This window comes from Balaenoptera physalus (genome assembly GCF_965194825.1).
Source record: "Balaenoptera physalus genome assembly, contig: HAP1_SCAFFOLD_2328, whole genome shotgun sequence".
Taxonomy (NCBI): Eukaryota; Metazoa; Chordata; class Mammalia; order Artiodactyla; family Balaenopteridae; genus Balaenoptera; species Balaenoptera physalus.
The window spans coordinates 40,005-61,497 of NW_028124479.1; the positions used below are offsets into that span (position 1 = coordinate 40,005).

Below are 21,493 nucleotides of genomic sequence, written 5' to 3' on the forward strand. Positions count from 1 at the left end.
TTGTCTCTTCTGGGCTTTGACAGTTGCTCAGACTCTCCTTGTTTCCATGACCTTGACAGTGTGGAGGAGGATTGGTCAGGTATTGTGTAAACTGCCCTGCACTGGGATTTGCCTGGTGTTTTTGTTGTAATTAGACTTGGCTTTGAAAAAGCAGATCACAGAGGTAAAGTGCTTCCTCTTCACTATATATCGAGAGAACAGGCTCTTAAGGGAACTTCTCACTTATATTCTTAACTTTGGTCACCAGGCTGAGGTAGTGTTTATGAAGTTTTCACACAGTGAAGTTAATTTTTTCCCATGTTCATCCTGTGTGTCTTATTTAGGAGGGAGTCATAATGCAGAAGCCACACTTGAGGACAAAGTGGTTAGCTTCACATCCTTGATGGACAGCTGAGTATCTATATGAATCGTTTAGAAACTTTCTGCCTAGGAGATTTCTATTTAACATCATTCATCAAAAACTATGTAACTTATTTTTACCAGTTTGGACACATGAATAATTATTGTAAACTTTTGGGTATAATCCAGCACTACATTATTAGACTGCTTAGTTCATTCTTGCTTTGGCGGTTGAGCACTTTTTCCATTTGCTCCTGTTTTCATTTTATATAATTTTTCTTTTGTGGGTTTTTGAAATTTTTGGTACTTCTTTACTTTCTGATATTTTAAGATTATCCTGCTTCGTATATTTACTGTCTCAGTCCTAGCATCAGCCCTTTCTTCAAAGAGCCCTTGTTCCTTTTATTAGAGAATGGTATTAAAAACTTACACGTGGGAGCTAAATATGCTCAGCTGACAGTGCATGGAAATATATGCATGTATCCCAGCCTATGCATATACACATAATTATAAAGATTTCCATGTGGAACTATGTGTATCTCTATTAGGCTAAAGATAATTTATACTGATGTCTCCTACCTGGTCTGTTATGACATGGATATTGTAACTGTCTCCCTTTGTTTGTCTGTGACTTCCCACTCCAGTGGTAAGAAACCTGGCTTCCACCATTTGTCATTAAATTCAGTGCTTGTTCCATTCGATCACTGATATAGTAGTTTCAGTACTATTAGTTACCACTCTCCATGGGGAAGAACTTACAGAGTCCACTGTGTATGTACGGCATATTTTGCCTTTGGCCTACAGAGTCTGCTCATTTCCAAAGTTAACTTAGGTCAGCCCATTTTGTCCCACCACCAACAGTGAGTTTCTTTCATACCTTTCTAAATCAGTTAGATGGTTTGTTACATTCTGTATGCCAGTCTTTGACACTTCCATATCCTAAGTAACTAAATTTGAATAGATTATAATTTACTTGTTGGGCTGTAAAAATCTGTAGGTGTAGACAAATGCATAGTGACAGGTATTCACCACTAAAGCATCATATGGACCTCTTCAACTACATATTCCATAAACTGTTTACCATGTCTGTTTTGCCTTTTCTAGAATGTCATATAAATGAGGTCATACGGTGTGTAGCGCTTCAGACTGGATTCTTTCACTTAGCAATGTAAGTGTTAGATTCATCTATTTTTTTTTGCACGGGTTGATGATTCATTCCTTTATATCTCTGAATACTATTGCATTGCATGTATATGAGAGGAAAAATAATTTTCCCACTACCCTTCCATGTTCTTCATTGATATCCCCCGTGTAATGAAAGGGGGATGAACTGGAGAAAAACAATCAGAAGTTTAATATATACCATGCATACCTCCTGTATTCTTGAAAGATACCTAGGAAAACTTAGTCTGGCCCAAGCCATTACCTTAAAGGCTACCTTCAGCTAAGAACAGAAGAAAGATGTTAGGGAATGAAGGAAGCCATTTAAGGGAGGTTATTAGGCAAAGCACAGTAAACAAGGGTATGGTTGTTACGCAGACTTACATCCAGACCTATTTCATTGACAAGCTTTTTTTTTTAATATTTGTTTATTTGGCTGTGCCAGGTGTTAGTTGTGTTATGTGGGATCTAGTTCCCTGACCAGGGATCGAACCCAGGACCCCTGTAATGGGAGTGTGGAGTCTTAACCACTGGACGACCAGGGAAGTCCCGACAAGTTTTTCTTGATATTTAGTCATCATTCAATTCCTGGTCCAGAGAGGGACATACCCTAATAAATGGAGATATCCTTAATAAATGTAAATTTACCTCATAAAAGGGCATTTTCTACTTGGTTTTCAAAGATTCTCCTGGGTCTGCTGTTTTTTAAATTAATCAGTCCAAAATAATCCTTTTGTCTAATGAGCATATCTTGGGGTGGTGTATTCTGCTCCCCTTGACATGTATGTGCCCTAATTTGCTTATGAATTCATCTACAGAAGGACATCCTGATATCTTTAAGTTTTTAACCATTATGAATAGAGCTGCTCTGCATTACTTGATGCTAGTTTTTGTTTGAACACAGGTTTTCAAAGCAGTTGTCTAAATACAAGAGGTACACTTCTTGGATCCTAAGGTGAGACTATTTAGACTTAGAAAAATTTGCCAAACCGTCTTCCAAAGTTGGTTGTACGTGCATTCCACCAGCATCTTGAGTATATTCCCGTATGCTTATTTAGTATCTGTTTATCTTCTTTGGCCAGGTGTATGTGTTTCAATCTTTGCCAAATTTTAATGGCATTGTTTGGTATAATTTGGGTACAAACCCTTTATCAGATATGTGTTTTGGAAACGGTTTCTTCCAGTTTGTGGTTTGTCTTTTGGTTTTCTGAATAAGTTCTTTCATAGAGTAGAAATTTTTAATTTTATAAAGTCCACATTATCAATTATTTTTCTTTTGTTGATAGACTTTTGGTGTTGTGTGTTTAAAATGCATCACCAGGGGCTTCCCTGGTGGTGCAGTGGTTGAGAGTTTGCCTGACAGTGCAGGGGACACGGGTTCGGGCCCTGGTCTGGGAGGATCCCACGTGCCGCGGAGCAGCTGGGCCCTTGAGCCACAACTGCTGAGCCTGGGCGTCTGGAGCCTGTGCTCCACAACAAGAGAGGCCGCGATGGTGGGGGGCCCGCGCACCGCGATGAAGAGTGGCCCCTGCTCTCTGCAACTGGAGAAAGCCCTCGCACAGAAACGGAGACCCAACACAGCCAAAAATAAAAACAATAAATAAATAATAAATAAAAAATAAAAAATAAAATAAAAAAATGCATCACCAGACCCAAGGTCATGTAGATTTTCTTTCTTTTTTTAAAAATAAATTTATTTATTTATTTATTTTTGGCTGTGTTGGGTCTTCGTTGCTGCACGTGGGCTTTCTCTAGTTGCGTCTAGCGGGGGTTACTCTTTGTTGCCATGTGTAGGCTTCTCATTGCAGTGGCTTCTCTACTTGTGGAGCATGGGTTCTAGGTGCGTGGGCTTCAATAGTTGTGGCATATGGGCTCAGTAGTTGTGGTGTGTGGGCTCTAGAGTGCAGGCTCTGTGGTTGTGGCACACGGGCTTAGTTGCTCTGTGGCATGTGGGATCTTCCCGGACCAGGGCTTGAACCTGTGTCCCCTGCATTGGCAGGCGAATTCTTAACCACTGCACCACCAGGGAAGTCCTAGATTTTCTTTTTTTTTTCTAGAATTTTTATTGTTTGGTAATTTAAACTTGTCTATGGGCACTTTTGAGTGAATTTCGGTTTACATTGTAAAGTTTGTGTCTACATTCATTTCATTACATATGGTTTCTAATTAATTGTTCCTTAACCATGTTTTGAGAAGATACAGAGAGATACTTGGCTCCATTTCAGTTTGGATTTCCAAACTTAGTGTATACAGCAGAACAGCATTGTGGATGAGGCCTCTGGGTTTGTGTGTGGTGCTCCTGCACTTTTCTGACATCCCACAGGGGGCGCTGAACCCACCTGTCTGACCCTGGGGGCACAGGTGCATCCGTCCCACAGACTTTGCTCTGTGACAAGCAGACAGGAGCTTTGTCTCCTGTCAGGGCTTAGGTTTCTGGACCATGGGGCAGTGTCTACACTGACTGGAGCTGGCTTTTCTCAGGACCCACTGGTGAGGAGATGCCATGAGAGGAAAAAATGAGAAAGTGTAGAGAATCTTCCTGTGCAGCTGACTGCTGGGTGAGTGGGGTGCATCTTCAGGGGACTCAGGAGAGAAAGGGTTTAATGTGGAATACTGTGCACTTTTAGTTAGTTTTATGTGCAGTGTAGATGATGACCAGTGTTGTTCTTTGGAGCCTGGTGTCTAGTTTTCCTGGCACTGTTTGTTGATGGCTTTGGGTAGAATAAACATTTTAATAATAGTCATTTTTCTGATGCATGAGCATGGAATATTGTTTTCTATTGTGTCTTCAATTTCTTTATCAATACTTTATAGTTTTCTGAGTATAGGTCTTTCATGTCCTTGGTTAAATTTATTCCTAAATAGTTTGTTCTTTTTGATGGAGTTGTAAATGGGATTGTTTTCTTAATTTTTCTTTCTGATGGTTCATTTTAAGTGTATAGAAACAAAACTGATTTGTGTGTAATGATTCCATATTTTGCAACTTTACTGAATTTATTTTTTTAACATTTTTTTGAAGTAATGTGAAAAATTGTAATGCTAAAATCTCACTGTTTCTACTGCATTCCAGGTAATCCGCAGGACCCAAGACATGGTAGCTACTAATATACTCCTCTCACGGTGCCTTTTTTTTTTTAAATTATTTTTGACTGTGTTGGGTCTTCGTTGCTGCACACAGGCTTTCTCTAGTTGCGGCAGTGGGAGCTACTCTTTGCTGCAGTACGCGGGCTTCTCATTGCAGTGGTTTCTCTTGTTGGGGAGCATGGGCTCTAGGTGCGCGGGCTCAGTAGTTGTGATGCATGGGCTTAGTTTCTCTGCAGCATGTGGGATCTTCCTGGACCAGGGGTTGAACCCGTGTTCCCTGCACTGGCAGACGGATTCTTAACCCCTGTGCCACCAGGGAAGTCCCTCTCACTGTGCCTGTTAATGTCATGTGGACCCCTACAAAGGAAATAACAATCACAACTTTGGTTGAACTTTGTCTGGGTAAGTCTTGGCCTCTATAACAAAGTTTGATGGCTGTCTTCTCTGATTTTCTGGCATGGTACTGACATGGTTGTTTTGAAAAGTAATTTACTTTCCAGTAATTAAAACGTACAGAAAAGTTTCAATAATGGCAAAAGTACTCACATTTGCCACTTCACACAAAATGCTCAGTGTGTTTTACCCATAACAGGGACACTCTCCTTAGGAATCAGCACATAACCCTACATGAGGAAATCATGATGTCTACATTATAATTTAATACACAGGCCCACTTCAACTTTTGCCTATTGTCCCAACTGTATGAAAATGTATTTTTCCATCCTGATCCAGTTTTCTTTTTCTGGAACCATTACTGAGTTTTTCCCTCATTTGGACAACCTTGATGGATTTAAAGCAGACAAGATGAGTATGGGATCTGGGTGGCCTTTTCTGTATGGCTTTTTTCACTAAGGATGTTTTTAATGTACATTTATGTTGTAAGAAATATCAGCACTACACTTTTTTTTCATTGTCATTAAAAATACAAAACATGACATTTACCATTTAATTCATATTACATATACACTTTTGTGGTATTGACTGCCTTCATATAGTTGCACAAACAAGTTAACTAACATGTGTACCACCTGTGTGCATGGGAGATACCCAGGAAATTGAGTAACACCCTGAAATGGCCCACGATATCACCTTAAATACCGTCTTCATCTCAAAGGAAAAAAAAGGAAGGGTATGGTTGTTTCTGTCTACATTCATCTGATTGTGTATGGTTTCCAATTGATTGTCGTATAACTAATTTTGGAGAAGTCATGGGATAGTTGGCTTCATTTCAGTTTGAATTTCCAAATTTAGTGGATTCTGCAGGCTTGATACAAGGTTTACAAACTTGATATTGAATCAGGACATCCCATGGTGTAATCGGTATTAATGGTTTGTTCAGCAATTAAAGTTCTGTGTGATATGAGTTCAGACTGGAGTAATCTTGGTTAGTTTCTATCTATTATACATTTGTCCCAGGATGAAAAGACAAGAAAAACAAGGCCTACTTTATAAAAGTGCCTTCAAACTAATCGATGGTATAATCTCCACCTAATTTTTTAAAAATTTATTTCATTGAAGTATAGTTGACTTACAATGTTGTGTTAATTTCTGCTGTACAAAAAAGTGATTCAGATATATATATATATATACACACACACATACTGTTTGTTACATATATACATATGGTTTACTACAGGGTATTGAATATAGTTTCCTCTGCTGTACGGTAAGACCTTGTTGTTTATCCATCCTATGTATAATAGTTTGCATCTGCTAATCCCAAACTCCCAATCCATCCCTCCCCTGTCTTCCCCTTGGCAACCACAAGTCTGTTTCCTATATCTGTGAGTTGGTTTCTGTTTTGTAGATTCATTTGTGTCTCATTTTAGATTTCACATATAAGTGATATCATATGGTATTTGTCGTTCTCTGTCTGACTTCACTTAGTATGATAATTGCTAGGTCCATCCATGTAGATGCAAATGGCATTATTTCACTCTGTTTTATGGTTGAGTAATATCCCATTGTATATATTTATCACATTTTCTTTATCCATTCATCTGTTGATGGACATTCAGGTTGCTTTCATGTCTTGGCTATTGTGAATAGTGGTGTTATGAACATAGTCGTGCATGTATCTTTTCGAATTATAGTTTTGTATGGATATATGCCCAGGAGTGGGATGGCTGGTTCATATGGCAATTCTATTTTTATTTTATTTATATTTTTATAAATTTATTTATTTTATTATTTATTTTTATTTTTGGCTGTGTTGTGTCTTCGTTGCTGTGCGTGAGCTTTCTCTGGTTATGGCTAGTGGGGGCTACTCTTCGTTGCGGTGCATGGGCTTCTCATTGTGGTGGCTTCTCTCGTTGGGCGCACGGGCTCTGGGCACGTGCGCTTCAGTAGTTGTGGCATGCGGGCTCAGTAGTTGTGGCTCACGGGCTCTAGAACGCAGGGTCAGTAGTTGTTGCACATGGGCTTAGTTACTCCACGGCATGTGGGATCTTCCTGGACCAGGGCTCGAACCCATGTCCCTTGCATTGGCAGGTGGATTCTTAACCACTGCGCCACCAGGGAAGCCCCAGCAACTCTATTTTTAGTTTTTTGAGGAACCTCCATACTGTTTTTCATAGTGGCTGCACCAATCTACATTCTGACCAACAGTGTAGGAGGGTTTCCTTTTCTCCACACACCCTCCGGCGTTTATTTGTAGACTTTTTATTGATGGCTATTCTGTCCACTATGAGGGGATACCTCACTGTAGTTTTGATTTGCATTGTTCTAATAATTAGCAATGTGGAGCATCTTTTCATGTGCCTATTGGCCATCTGTATGTATTCTTTGGAGAAGGGTCTATTTAGACTTTCTGCCCACTGTTTGAGTTTTTTTTTGAGTTGTATGAGCTGTTTGTATATTTTAGAAATTAGGCCCTTGTTGGTCACATCATCTGCAAATATTTTCTCCCAAACAATTAACACAGGTGCTGGGACAGCTGGATACCCACATGCAGAAGAATAAAGTTGGACCCTTACCTCCCCCCGTCCCATAAACAAAATCAACACAAAATGGATCAAAGGCCTAGATGTAAGAACCAAAATTATAAAACTCATAGAAGAAAACATGAGAGTAAATCTTCATGACCTTGGATTTGACTATGATTTCTTAGATCTGCTACCAAAAGCACAAGCAACAAAAGATAAAATAGATGAATTGGACTTCCTCAAAATGAAAACACATTGTTTATAAAAGGAGCAAGGAATAAGATAATCCACCATCCAAAATGGCACAAGATGTTTGCAAACCATGTATCTGATAAAGGACTGTAGCCCACCAGCCAAGCCCCTGGTGGTCCAGTGGAGTGTCTGTGTGGCCCATCCCGTCCTAGGTGATCAGGAGATTTCAGACCCCACAGCACCCAAGGGGTGGGCACTGGTCATCCTCAGCACCATCAAGGAGTGAGTGCCAGATTGTTTTGAGCCCATATTCCCTCCCATTACTGCCCTCAAATGCTGAAGGCTTCAGCATGCCTCCAGAAGGACACAGAGTATTTGCAAGTCTTTGAGAACGAAGGGAAGAGTCTTCACTTTTCTGAAAAAGGCATCTTATTATTTCACAACATGAACATTTTCAATCTGGCTCCTAGGAGTGCCCTCCCACCTTCTTTATTTCTCTGAAAGTGGGCATGGTGGTTTGGCTGTCCCCAATCCCCACACCAGGTGACAAGGCCAGTGGGGCCAGCTCCTGGTGGTCCTTAGCTTCATTGGAGATTAACCCAGACTCTCAGCCTGAGATTGAACATGTACGTCCTTGCTTCTCCCCATCACCAATTCTCATCTCCTGCCCTGTCTCTTTTCCTCTTGCTTTTCAGAATCAGATTTACCTGATGGTTACCACTCACAGTTCCCTCAGAATCCAGAGATTTCTCCTCGAAGGAAAGGTTCTATAAAAATCAGAGGGATAAATAAAGAATGCAGCTGAAAAAACTGGCTGCTGGACAATCATTGACAGGAAGAACCTGGACTTCACCAAGGAGGATACCCCACATCCAAGGACAGAGGAGAAGCCACAGTGAGACGGTAGGAGGGGCGCAATCAGAGTAAAATCAAATCCCATAACTGCTGGGTGGGTGACTCACAGACTGGCGAACATTTATACCACAGAAGTCCACCCACTGGAGTGAAGGTTCTGAGCCCCACGTCAGGCTTCCCAACCTGGGGGTCCGGCTACGGGAGAAGGAATTCCTAGAGAATCAGACTTTGAAGCCTAGTGGGAATTGATTGCAGGACTTTGACAGGACTGGGGGAAACAGAGACCCCACTCTTGGAGGGCACACACAAAGTAATGTGTGCATCGGGACCCAGGGGAAGGAGCAGTGACCCTGGGGGAGACTGAACCAGACCTACCTGCTGGTGTTGGGGGGTCTCCTGCAGAGGCGAGTGGTGGCTCTGTTTCACCGGGGGGGATAAGGACACTGGCAGCCGAGGTTCTGGGAAGTTCTCCTTGCCGTGAGCCCTCCCAGAGTCTGCCATTAACCCCACCAAAGAGCACGGGTAGGCTCCAGTGTTGGGTTGCCTCAGGCAAAACAACCAACAGGGAGGGAACCCAGCCCCACCCATCAACAGTCAAGTGGATTAAGGTTTTACTGAGCTCTGACCGCCACAGCAACAGGGAGGGAACCCAGCCCCACCCATCAACAGTCAAGTGGATTAAGGTTTTACTGAGCTCTGACCGCCACAGCAACAGTCAGCTCTACCCACCACCAGAGCCTACCATCAAGCCTCTTAGATAGCCTCAACCACCAGAGGGCAGAGAGCAGAAGCAAGAAAAACTACAATCCTGCAGCCTGCGGACCAAAAACCACAGTTACAGAAAGATAGAGAAGATGAAAAGGCAGAGGGCTATATACCAGATGAAGGAACAAGAAAAAACCCCAGAAAAACAACTAAATGAAGTGGAGATAGGCAACCTTCCAGAGAAAGAATTCAGAATAATGATAGTGAAGATGATCCAGGACCTCGGAATAAGAATGGAGGCAAAGATTGAGAAGATGCAAGAAATGATTAACAAAGACCTAGAAGAATTAAAGAACAAACAAACAGAGATGACCAATACAATAACTGAAATGAAAACTACACTAGAAGGAATCAATAGCAGAATAACTGAGGCAGAAGAACGGATAAGTGACCTGGAAGACAGAATGGTGGAATTCACTGCTGCGGAACAGACTAAAGAAAAAAGAATGAAAAGAAATGAAGACAGCCTAAGAGACCTCTGGGACAACATTAAACGCAACAACATTCGCATTATAGGGGTCCCAGAAGGAGAAGAGAGAGAAAAAGGACCAGAGAAAATATTTGAAGAGATTATAGTCGAAAACTTCCCTAACATGGGAAAGGAGATAGCCACCCAAGTCCAGGAAGCGCAGAGAGTCCCATACAGAATAAACCCAAGGAGAAACACGCCGAGACACATAGTAATCAAAGTGGCAAAAATTAAAGACAAAGAAAAATTATTGAAAGCAGCAAGGGAAAAACGACAAATAACATACAAGGGAACTCCCATAAGGTTAACAGCTGATTTCTCAGCAGAAACTCTGCAAGCCAGAAGGGAGTGGCATGATATACTTAAAGTGATGAAAGGGAAGAACCTACAACCAAGATTACTCTACCCGGCAAGGATCTCATTTAGATTTGATGGAGAAATCAAAAGCTTTACAGACAAGCAAAAGCTAAGAGAATTCAGCACCACCAAACCAGCTCTACAACAAATGCTAAAGGAACTTCTCTAAGTGGGAAACACAAGAGAAGAAAAGGACCTACAAAAACAAACCCAAAACAATTAAGAAAATGGTCATAGGAACATACATATCGATAATTACCTTAAACGTGAATGGATTAAACGCCCCAACCAAAAGACGTAGACTGGCTGAATGGATACAAAAACAGGACCCATATATATGCTGTCTACAAGAGACCCACTTTAGACCTAGGGACACATACAGACTGAAAGTTAGGGGATGGAAAAAGATATTCCATGCAAATGGAAATCAAAAGAAAGCTGGAGTAGCTATACTCATATCAGATAAAATAGACTTTAAAATAAAGAATGTTACAAGAGACAAGGAAGGACACAACATAATGATCCAGGGATCAATCCAAGAAGAAGATATAACAATTATAAATATATATGCACCCAACATAGGAGCACCTCAATACATAAGGCAACTGCTAACAGCTATAAAAGAGGAAATCGACAGTAACACAATAATAGTGGGGGACTTTAACACTTCACTTACACCAATGGACAGATCATCCAAAATGAAAATAAATAAGGAAACAGAAGCTTTAAATGACACAATAGACCAGATAGATTTAATTGATATATATAGGACATTCCATCCAAAAACAGCAGATTACACATTCTTCTCAAGTGCGCACGGAACATTCTCCAGGATAGATCACATCTTGGGTCACAAATCAAGCCTCAGTAAATTTAAGAAAATTGAAATCATACCAAGCATCTTTTCTGACCACAACGCTATGAGATTAGAAATGAATTACAGGGAAAAAAACGTAAAAAAGACAAACACATGGAGGCTAAACAATACGTTACTAAATAACCAAAAGATCACTGAAGAAATCAAAGAGGAAATAAAAAAATACCTAGAGACAAATGACAATGAAAACACGACGACCCAAAACCTATGGGATGCAGCAAAAGCGGTTCTAAGAGGGAAGTTTATAGCTATACAAGCCTACCTAAAGAAACAAGAAAAATCTCAACTAAACAATCTAACCTTACACCTAAAGAAACTAGAGAAAGAAGAACAAACAAAACCCAAAGTTAGCAGAAGGAAAGAAATCATAAAGATCAGAGCAGAAATAAATGAGATAGAAACAAAGAAAACAATAGCAAAGATCAATAAAACTAAAAGTTGGTTCTTTGAGAAGATAAACAAAATTGATAAGCCATTAGCCAGACTCATCAAGAAAAAGAGGGAGAGGACTCAAATCAATAAAATCAGAAATGAAAAAGGAGAAGTTACAACAGACACTGCAGAAATACAAAACATCCTAAGAGACTACTATAAGCAACTTTATGCCAATAAAATGGACAACCTGGAAGAAATGGACAAATTCTTAGAAAGGTATAACCTTCCAAGACTGAATCAGGAAGAAACAGAAAATATCAACAGACCAATCACAAGTAATGAAATTGAAACTGTGATTAAAAATCTTCCAACAAACAAAAGTCCAGGACCAGATGGCTTCACAGGTGAATTCTATCAAACATTTAGAGAAGAGCTAACACCCATCCTTCTCAAACTCTTCCAAAAAATTGCAGAGGAAGGAACACTCCCAAACTCATTCTATGAGGCCACCATCACCCTGATACCAAAACCAGACAAAGACACTACAAAAAAAGAAAATTACAGACCAATATCACTGATGAATATAGATGCAAAAATCCTCAACAAAATACTAGCAAACAGAATCCAGCAACACATTAAAAGGATCATACACCACGATCAAGTGGGATTTATCCCAGGGATGCAAGGATTCTTCAATATACGCAAATCAATCAATGTGATACACCATATTAACAAACTGAAGAATAAAGACCATATGATCATCTCAATAGATGCAGAAAAAGCTTTTGACAAAATTCAACACCCATTTATGATAAAAACTCTCCAGAAAGTGGGCATAGAGGGAACCTACCTCAACATAATAAAGGCCATATATGACAAACCCACAGCAAACATCATTCTCAATGGTGAAAAACTGAAAGCATTTCCTCTAAGATCAGGAACGAGACAAGGATGTCCACTCTCACCACTATTATTCAACATAGTTCTGGAAGTCCTAGCCACGGCAATCAGAGAAGAAAAAGAAATAAAAGGAATACAAATTGGAAAAGAGGAAGTAAAACTGTCACTGTTTGCGGATGACATGATACTATACATAGAGAATCCTAAAACTGCCACCAGAAAACTGCTAGAGCTAATTAATGAATATGGTAAAGTTGCAGGATACAAAATTAATGCACAGAAATCTCTTGCATTCCTATACACTAATGATGAAAAATCTGAAAGAGAAATTATGGAAGAATGCAGCTGATTCCGGCCTTGTACTGATGCCCAAGAGGGTGATGAGAATGAATGTTTTCATTAGAATTTTAAATCCTCCAAGTAATAGATCATTGGGGAGGCATCCTGTGTCTTCCTGCTCATTCTAATAATGTCATTCCTGAATTTTAATGTGGCAAATAATTTATATTATAAATATGCCGAGGGGGAGATCCATTTAAAAAATGTTAGAGGTAACTCCAAGGGTTTTACAACAAACAAGGACACAGAACCGTGTCCAGACACTGGCTGAGTGATTCCTACCCTGAGCTGCAGTCCCCTGGAGGGCGGAGTGGCCATGACCCTCCTCTCGCAGGTCAGCCTACTCAGGCACATCCCACGTGGGACCACTGCATCGCAGAATCTTAGAGTGGCCAATGGCAGGCAGCTGGCTAGAGATGCGGACAAGAAAAAACTGCCCATCAGCCTGGGACAACCCCAGGGTGAGGCCTTAGTAAGGGCCAGTGTCATGTCATTAGTTAGGGCCAGCATCAGGGCCGAAGTTAAGACCATTGTCAGGGCATTAGTGAGGGATATAATTAGGGTGTTAGTTAGGTAAAGAGTCAGGTCATTAGTTACAGACAGTGGCAGGGCCTCAGGTAGAGACTTCGTCAAGACCTTAGTTAAGAAGAGCATCGGAGCTTCACCGATGTTAGGGACAGTGTCAGGACGTTAGTTAGGGCCAGCCACCAGGCCTTAGTTAGGGCTAGTGTCAGGACCTCAGAGAAAACTTGAGGGCCTTAATATAAGACAGTTCAGGCCGTTAGTTAGGAACACATCAGAGACTTTCTTAGGGACATATTCAGGGCCTTAGTAATGGTCAGGATCGGGGTGTTTTTTAGTGACAGTAAATGCTATGAGGGACAGCTTCAGGGCCATAGTTAGGGACAGTGTCAGGGCCTCAGTTAGAGATAACTTAGGGCCTTAGTAAGAGAGAGTTCAGGCCGTTAGTTAGGGACATCATAAGAGACTTTCTTAGGGACATATTCAGGGCCTTAGTTATGGACAGGATCAGGGCGATAGTGTTGGATATCTCAGTCTATTAGGGTCACCGTCAGGGACTTAGTTAGAAATAGTTCAGGCTGTCCCTTAGGTGTATTCTCATGGACTTAAATAATGCCAGATTCAGAGCTGTAGGTAGGGCGAGTGTCAGGGTGTTATTGTGGGATGTCTGCAGCTATTAGGGACATCGTCAGGGTATTAGTTAGGGAAAGAGGCAGGCCATTATTGTAGACAGTGTCAGGGCCTCAGGTAGAGACAGCATCAAGGCCTTAGTTAGGAAGAGCATCAGGGCCTTAGTTAGGGACAGTGTCAGGACCTCAGAGAAAACCTGAGGGCCTTAGTAAGAGATAGTTAGGGACACCTCACTGACTTTTTAAGGGACATATTTAGGACCTTAGTAATGGACAGGATCAGGGCATTATTTAGTGACCACTTAGGCTCTGAGGGACAACGTCAGGTCCTAAGTTAAGGAGAGTGTCAGCGTCCTAGGGACAGGGTTAGGGACTTTGTAAGTTCTAGTTCAGACCATTAGCTTGGGACAGCATCAGGGACTTCATTAGGGAGAATGTCAAGGCTTCAGTTAGAGATAATTTGTGGGCCTTAATTTGACACAGTTCAGGCTGTTACTTAGGGACATCTTCAGAGCCTCAGTTAGGGACAGCATCAGGGTGTTAGTTAGGGAAATAGTCGGGCCATTATTACAGACAGTGTCAGTGCCTCAGGTAGAGAGCGCATCAGGGCCTTAGGGACAGCGTCAGAGACTTATTTAGGGACATATTCAGGGCCTTAGTTATAGACAGAATCAGGGAAGTATTGAGAGGTATATGAGGCTATTAGGGACAGCATCACGGTGTTAGGGAAAGAGTTGGGGCATTATTATAGACAGTGTTAGTGCCTTAGGCAGAGGCATCATCACAACTTTAGTTAGGAAGAGGGTCAGGGCCTTGGTTAGGGACAGGGTCAGGCCAACAGTGAGGGCATCTAAGGTTATGAGGGGTATCGTCAAGGCCTTAGACTGGGTCAGCATCAGGGCTGTTGTGTCGACCACTGTCAGGGCATTAATGAGAGCCAAAATTAGGGTGTTAGTTAGGGAAAGAGTCAGGTCATTAGTTACAGGCAGTTTTAGGGCCTCAGGTAGAATCAGCATCAAGGCCTTAGTTAGGAAGAGCATCAGGGCCCCAATTATGTTCAACATCAGGACGTTAGTTAGGGCCAGCAACAGGGCCTTAGGGACAGTGTTGTCAGGACCTCAGAAATAACTTGAGGGCTTTAGTAAGAGACAGTTCAGGCCGTTAGTTAGGGACACTTCATAGACTTTCTTAGGGACATATTCAGGGCTTTAGTAATGGACAGGATCAGGGTGTTATTTAGTGACAGCCTGGTCTATTATGGAAAGCGTCAGGGCCCAAGTTAGGGAGAGTGTCAAGGTCTTAGGGACAGGGTTTGGGTCTTCACAAGTTATAGCTCAGGCCATTAGCTTGGGATGGCATCAGGGGCTTGGTTAGAGAGAATGTCAAGGCTTCAGTTAGAGATAACTTGAGGGACTTAATTAGACACAGTTCAGGCTGTTACTTAGGGACATTGTCAGGGCCTTAGTTAGGACTAGTGTCAGGGTGTTAGGGATAAAGTTAGGGTGTTACTTAGGGAAAGAGTCAGGTAATTAGTTACAGATAATGTTCGTGCCTTAGGTAGACATAGCATCAAGTCCTTAGGAAGAGCGTCAGGCCCTCAGGGACACTGTCAGGACATTAATAGGGCCACCCTCAGAGTGTTAGGTAGGGCCATTGTCAGGACATTAGTTAGGGGCAGATTCAGGGCCTTAGTTAGGAACAGCATCAGGGCCTCTGTTAGAGAAAACTTGAGACCCCTAGTAAGAGACAGTACAAGTGTTAGTTAGGGACATTGTCAGGGCCTTAGTTAGGGACAGTGTCAGGGACTTAGGGATAGCGTCAGGACCTTAGTTATTGACAGTATCAGGGCCTACGTTAGGGACACTGTCAGCGTCTATTTAGGGACATGTCAGGGCCTTAGGGACAGTGTCAGGGTCTTTGTTAGTGCCAGTGTAACAGCATAATTAGGGAAAAAGTTAGGCCATTAGTTAAAGACAGACTTAGGGAATTAGAGACAGCGTCATGGCCTTAGTTAGGAGCAGTGTCAGGACATTAGCTAGGGATAGTGTCAGGACCTTAGCTATTGACAACATCAGGGCCTACGTTAGGGACAACATCAGCGTCTAGTTAGGACCAGCATCAGGACCTTAGTTAGGGGAAGCACCTCAGGCATTATGAGAGTAAAATATTATGTTGTTTATAAACTACGAAGTCTCTGGTATTTCATTTTAGCAGCCAAAGAGCTGGCCGAGGATAAATATCTCTGAGCTTGAACACATATCAAGAGAAACATTCAAATCTCAAAAGAAAATGGGCTGGAAAGAAACCAAAAAAAACAAATAATCAATAATTGTGGAACAACTAAAAGTGTTATGACATACATATAATGGGTATAGCAAGAGAAGAATAAAGATAGAAAACAGAAAATACTTTTGATCTTTGTGTCCTTTTCTATGTAGGTTATTATAGAGTGTTGAGTAGACCACTCTTGGTATTCCATAGGTGTTTGGGGATTATGTATTTTATATGTATTAGTATATGTTTGTTAACCCCAATATCCTAATTTATCCATTCCTCACACCTTTTCTTTGGCTTAACCATAAGTTTGTCTTCTCAATCTGAGATTGTCTCTCTCTATGGAAATATTTTCCATTTTATGAATTTTCAGATAACATAAGTGATATCATAGGACATTAGCCTTTAGCATTCTGACTTACTTCACGTTGTGTGATTATCTCTGGGCTCATCTGTGGTGCTGCATATGCCATTTTTTTATTTTGTTTCGTGGCTAATATTCCATTCTGTACATACACCACTTCTTCTTTGTCCATTCATCTGTGTATGGACCTTTATTTTTTCCATGTCTTGGCTATTTAAATATTGCTGCAGTGCACATTTGCCTGCCTCTGTCTTTCCGATTCTGGTGGTCTTAGGTTATAGGCACAGAAGGTGCCATGCCGCATCATATGGTAGCTCAATTTTTTTTTTTTTAATTTTTACCTTTTAAAGGAGCTCCATTCAGTTTTGATTTGTGCTGTTACCACGTTACATCCCACCAGCAGCTAGAAGGTACACAGTTCTCTAAAACCTCTTCAGAATTTATAGTTTGTAGACTTATTGCTGATGATCATTTGACTGGTGTGAGCTGAAACCTTTTTGAGGTTGGATTTGCATGTGGCTAATAATTCCTTATACTGAGCTTTAGGCATGTCCTTTTTTTCTTCTTCCTTTTTTTTAAAAGAGAGAGTACAACTTCCCTCTTCATATTGACTTCTTGAAAAATTTGTCATGTGTTGAATTTTCTTGCCTATTCCCTACCCCAGGGCATTTTTTGAGGGCAGGTGTCATTTACAGCCCTGCAGTCCTTGTGACTATTAAGCGACCATTAGCCCTGGGTTTAAAGCTGCTGTTGTGGGAAACAGCCACAAGGCGGCAGCATTATTACGTTCTCAACTCTTGTTACTAGGGCAACAGAGTCTTCCTGGACATGCTGTTCCTCGGTTGTAAATTAGAGTTGAATGTGCTGGGACAAGCCCCGAGAAGTTTATGTCTCCTTACTTATGTTTGTTATTTAAAGTTAATTTCTATTTCTTATTGGAGTAAATTTGATTAGAGTGTTGTGATTGTCTGGCTCTACAGAATCTGTTCAATGATTCATACATATGTCTGTTCATCTTCAGATCCTGTTACCGTGTATGTTATTACAGAATGTTGAGTAGACCTCCCTTGGTATTTGGTAGGTGTTTTGTCATTATATATTTTATATGTATTGGTGATAATATATTTCATGTAGTTTATATGTTATATGTTTATATATATTTAACATACATAAGTATATGTATGCTACCGCCATAATCCTAATTTTTCCATCCTCCCACATTTCATTTTGGTTAACCATTAGTTTGTTTTATAAGTCAATGTGTGTCTTTTTCGGTGGAAATATGTTCATTGGTAGCAATCGTAGGATAACATGTATAAATGATATCATAGGATATTTGTCATTCCCTTTTGATTTACTTAACGTACTATGATTATTTCTAGGCTCATCTGTAGTCCTGAAAACGGCATTGTTCATTTTTCTTCCGAGGCTACTATTCCATTCGGTACATATACCACTTCTTCTTTGTCCATTTATCTGTTGATGGACATTTTGTTTGCTTGCATGTCTTGGCTATTGTAAGTATTGCTGCAGTGCATGTTTGCCTGTCTGTGCCTTTCCGATTCTGGTCTTCTTAGGGTATAGGCCCATTAGGGGATCGGCCGCATCATGTGGTAGCTCCGTGTTTACGTTTTAAATGCAGCTCCATTCTGTTCTCATGATTAGCTCTTACCAGTTTACATCCAACCAACTGCATAGTGGGTATGGATTTCTCCACCAACCCATCAGCATTCATTGTTTGTAGACTTTTTATGGATGGCATTTTGAATATTGGGTGGCAAAATCTTTTTGTAGTTTGGATTTGCATCCAACCAATAATTCCTGATATTGAGCTTTTATCCATGTTCTTCTTTTTTTGAAATAACAGAGTGAATAAGACTTACCTCTTCAAACTGTTTTCTTGAAACATTATCCGTGTTGTGAACTTTTTTGTCCACTACCTACCCCAGGACATTTTTTGAGCACACGTGTCATTTACGGCCCTACAATTATTGTGAATCTTAAATGACCTTTGGCCCTGTGTTCAAAGCTGCTGTTGTGGGAAACGGCCACAAGGCGGCAGCATTTCTCCATTCCCAAATCTAGTTACTAGGGCGGCAGGGCCTTGCTGAAAGTTGTGTTCCTAGGTTGTAAATTAGAATGGAATGTGCCGCAGAAAAACCCAATAACTTTATGTCTCATTAATTGTTGTTTCTCGTTTTAATTTTTTAAATTGGGGTAATGAGTAGAATAGTGTTTGTACTGGGTGTACACAATCAGGTTCAATTGAACATTATATATATATCTATTCATGTAAAGATCCTCTTCCCATGTAAATTACTATTTTTTTAATAAATTTATTTTATTTATTTATTTATTTTTGGCTGAGTTGGATCTTCGTTGCTGCCTGTGGGCTTTCTCTAGTTGAGGTGAGTGAGGGCTACTCTCCATTGTGGTTCACAGGGTTCTCAATGCAGTGGCTTCTCTTGTTGTGGAGCACGGGCTTTAGGCGTGCAGTCTTCAGTAGTTGTGGCGCATGGGCTCAGTAGTTATGGCTCATCGGCTCCAGAGCGTAGGCTCATTAGTTGTGGTGCACGGGCTTAGTTGCTCTGCAGCATGTGGGATCTTCCCGAACCAGGGATCGAACCTGTGTCCCCTGCATTGGCAGGCGGATTCTTCACCACGGTGCCACCAGGCCAGCCCCTGTGTGAATTATTACAGAGCGTTCAGTAGACCTCCCTTGGTATATGGTCGGTCTTTTTGATACATGTGTTTAATATGTATTTGTATACGTATGGTAACCCTAATCTTAATGTATCCATTCCTCCCACCTTTCCCTTTCGATAACCATAGTTTGTTTTCTAAGTCTGTGAGAGTCTTTCTCTGTGGAAATATGTTCATATGTGTCAGTTGTTAGGTAACACGTAGGAGTGATATCACAGGATATTTGCCATTTGCTTTCCGACTTACCTCATATTCTGTGATTATCTCTAGGCTCATCTGTGGTGCTGCAAAGAGCAGTGTTGCATACTTTTCCATAGCGAATATTCCACTGTGTACATGGACCACTTCTTCTTTTTACATTCATTTGTAGATGGACATTTTGGTTATTTCCAAGTCTTGGCTATGCTAAATATTGTTGCAGTGCAGGATTGCCAGCCTGTCTTTTGGATTCTGGTCTTCTCCGGGGTTAGGCCCAGCAGTGGGCCTACTAGATCATACGGTAGTTCCATTTTTACCTTTCAACGCACCTCCATTCTGTTCTCATTACTGACTGTTACCAGTTTACATCCGACCAGCAACTAGAGGGTACACAGATCTCTAAAAGCCATTCAGCATTTATTGTTTGTAGACTTTTTACTGATGGCATTTTGAGTGTTAGGTGGTGATACCTTTTTGTAGTTTGGATTTGCATGCGTCTAATACTTCCCGATATTGAGCTTTTATCTACGTCCGTTTTGTTTTCGTTTTTTTTAAGTAAAACAGAGAAACTTACCTCTTCAAATTTTTTCCTTGAAAACTTTGCCATGTTCTGGATTCCTGTGGCCATTACCTGCACCAGGACAATTTTTGAGGGCAGGTGTCATTTACAGCCCTGTAGTAATTGTGAATATTACATGACCATTAGCTCTGGGTTTAAAGCTGCTGTTGTAGGACACGGCCACAAGGAGGCAGCATTTCTGTATTCCCAACTCTGGCTACTAGGGCAACAGAGCCTTCCTGGAAGTCCTGTTTGTAGGTTGTAAAGTAAAGTGGAATGTGCCAGGACAAACCCCAAAAACTATGTCTTCTTAATTGTTGTTGGTATTCTTAATTTAATTTTCATTTTTCTCAGAGCAAATTTGATTGCAATGTTGTGTTTGTCCTAGGTGTACAGAATCTCTTTCATTGATACATATATCTTTTCATGTTTGGATCCCGTTCCATATAGGTTATTACAGAATGTTGTGTAGCCCTCTCTTGGTATTTGGTATGTCTTTGATGATTATATATTTTATAAGTATTAGCATATGTCTGTTAAACCCAATATCCTGCGTTGTACATTCCTCACACCTTTCCATTTGGTGAACCACAAGCTTGTTTTCTGAACACGTGAGTGTCCTTCTCTGTGGAAATAGGTTCATTCCTATCAATTTTTAGATAACACCTATACGTGATATCAAAGGATATGTGTCTCTCACTTTCTGACTTACTTCAAGTTGTGTGATTATCTGTAGCCTCATCTATGGTGCTGCTAACGACATTGTTTCATTCTTTTCTGTGACTAATGTTGCATTGTGTACATGCACCACTTTTTCGTCCGTTCATCTGATGATGGACATTTTTGTTGCTTCCATGTCTTGGCTATTGTAAATACTGCTGCAATACACGATTTTCCATGCTGTGTCTTTTTGATTCTGGCTTTCACAGGTGACAGGCCCAATAGTGGGCCTTCTGGATCATATGGTGACTCAATTTTTACCTTGAAACGCACAGCCATTCTGTTCCTATTATTGGCTGTTACCAGTTTACATCCCACTTAGACCGAGGGGTTACGCTATTCTCCACAACTTCTTCAACATCTATTGTTTGCTGACTTTTTGCTGATGGTCATTGTGACTGGTGTGAGGTGATACCTTTGTGTAGATTGCATTTGCATGTGTCTAATAATTCCTGTTGTTTTGTGTTTATCAATGTCCTTTTCATTTATTTTTACGATTGAGCTAAACTTGCAACTTCAAATTGCCTTCTTGAAAAATTTGGCGCGTTTGGATTTTTTTGTCCATTCCCTACCCCAGGACATTTTTTGAGGGCATGAGTCATTTACAGCCCTGCAGTCCTTGTGAATCTTAGTGACCATTAGCAGTGGATTTAAAGGTGCTGTTTGAGGAAACGGCCTTAGTGTGGCAGCATTTCTACGTTGCCAACTCTGCTTGCTAGGGAAACAGAACCTTGCTGCAAGTTGTGCTTTAAGGTTGCAGATTAGAGTGGAATGTGCCAGGACAAACCCCCATAAGTTTTAGCCTCCTTAATTCTTGTTTGTGTCTTTAACTTTTAGTTTTTATCAGAGCAAATTGGATTGAAAAATGTCTTTTGTTCTAGGTGTAA

The 21,493-nt window shown here is 40.9% G+C and overlaps 1 long non-coding RNA gene across 1 annotated transcript in view; it reads left to right on the forward strand.

Moving 5' to 3' along the window:
- LOC309654217 overlaps positions 1 to 19,877 on the forward strand; it is a 41,333-nt gene extending 21,456 nt beyond the window's left edge. Inside the window, exon 2 of the long non-coding RNA XR_014260046.1 lies at positions 16,929 to 19,877. This is a non-coding gene — a long non-coding RNA (uncharacterized lncRNA). The remainder of the gene's footprint in view (positions 1 to 16,928) is intronic.
- The last annotated feature ends 1,616 nt before the right edge of the window (positions 19,878 to 21,493 follow it).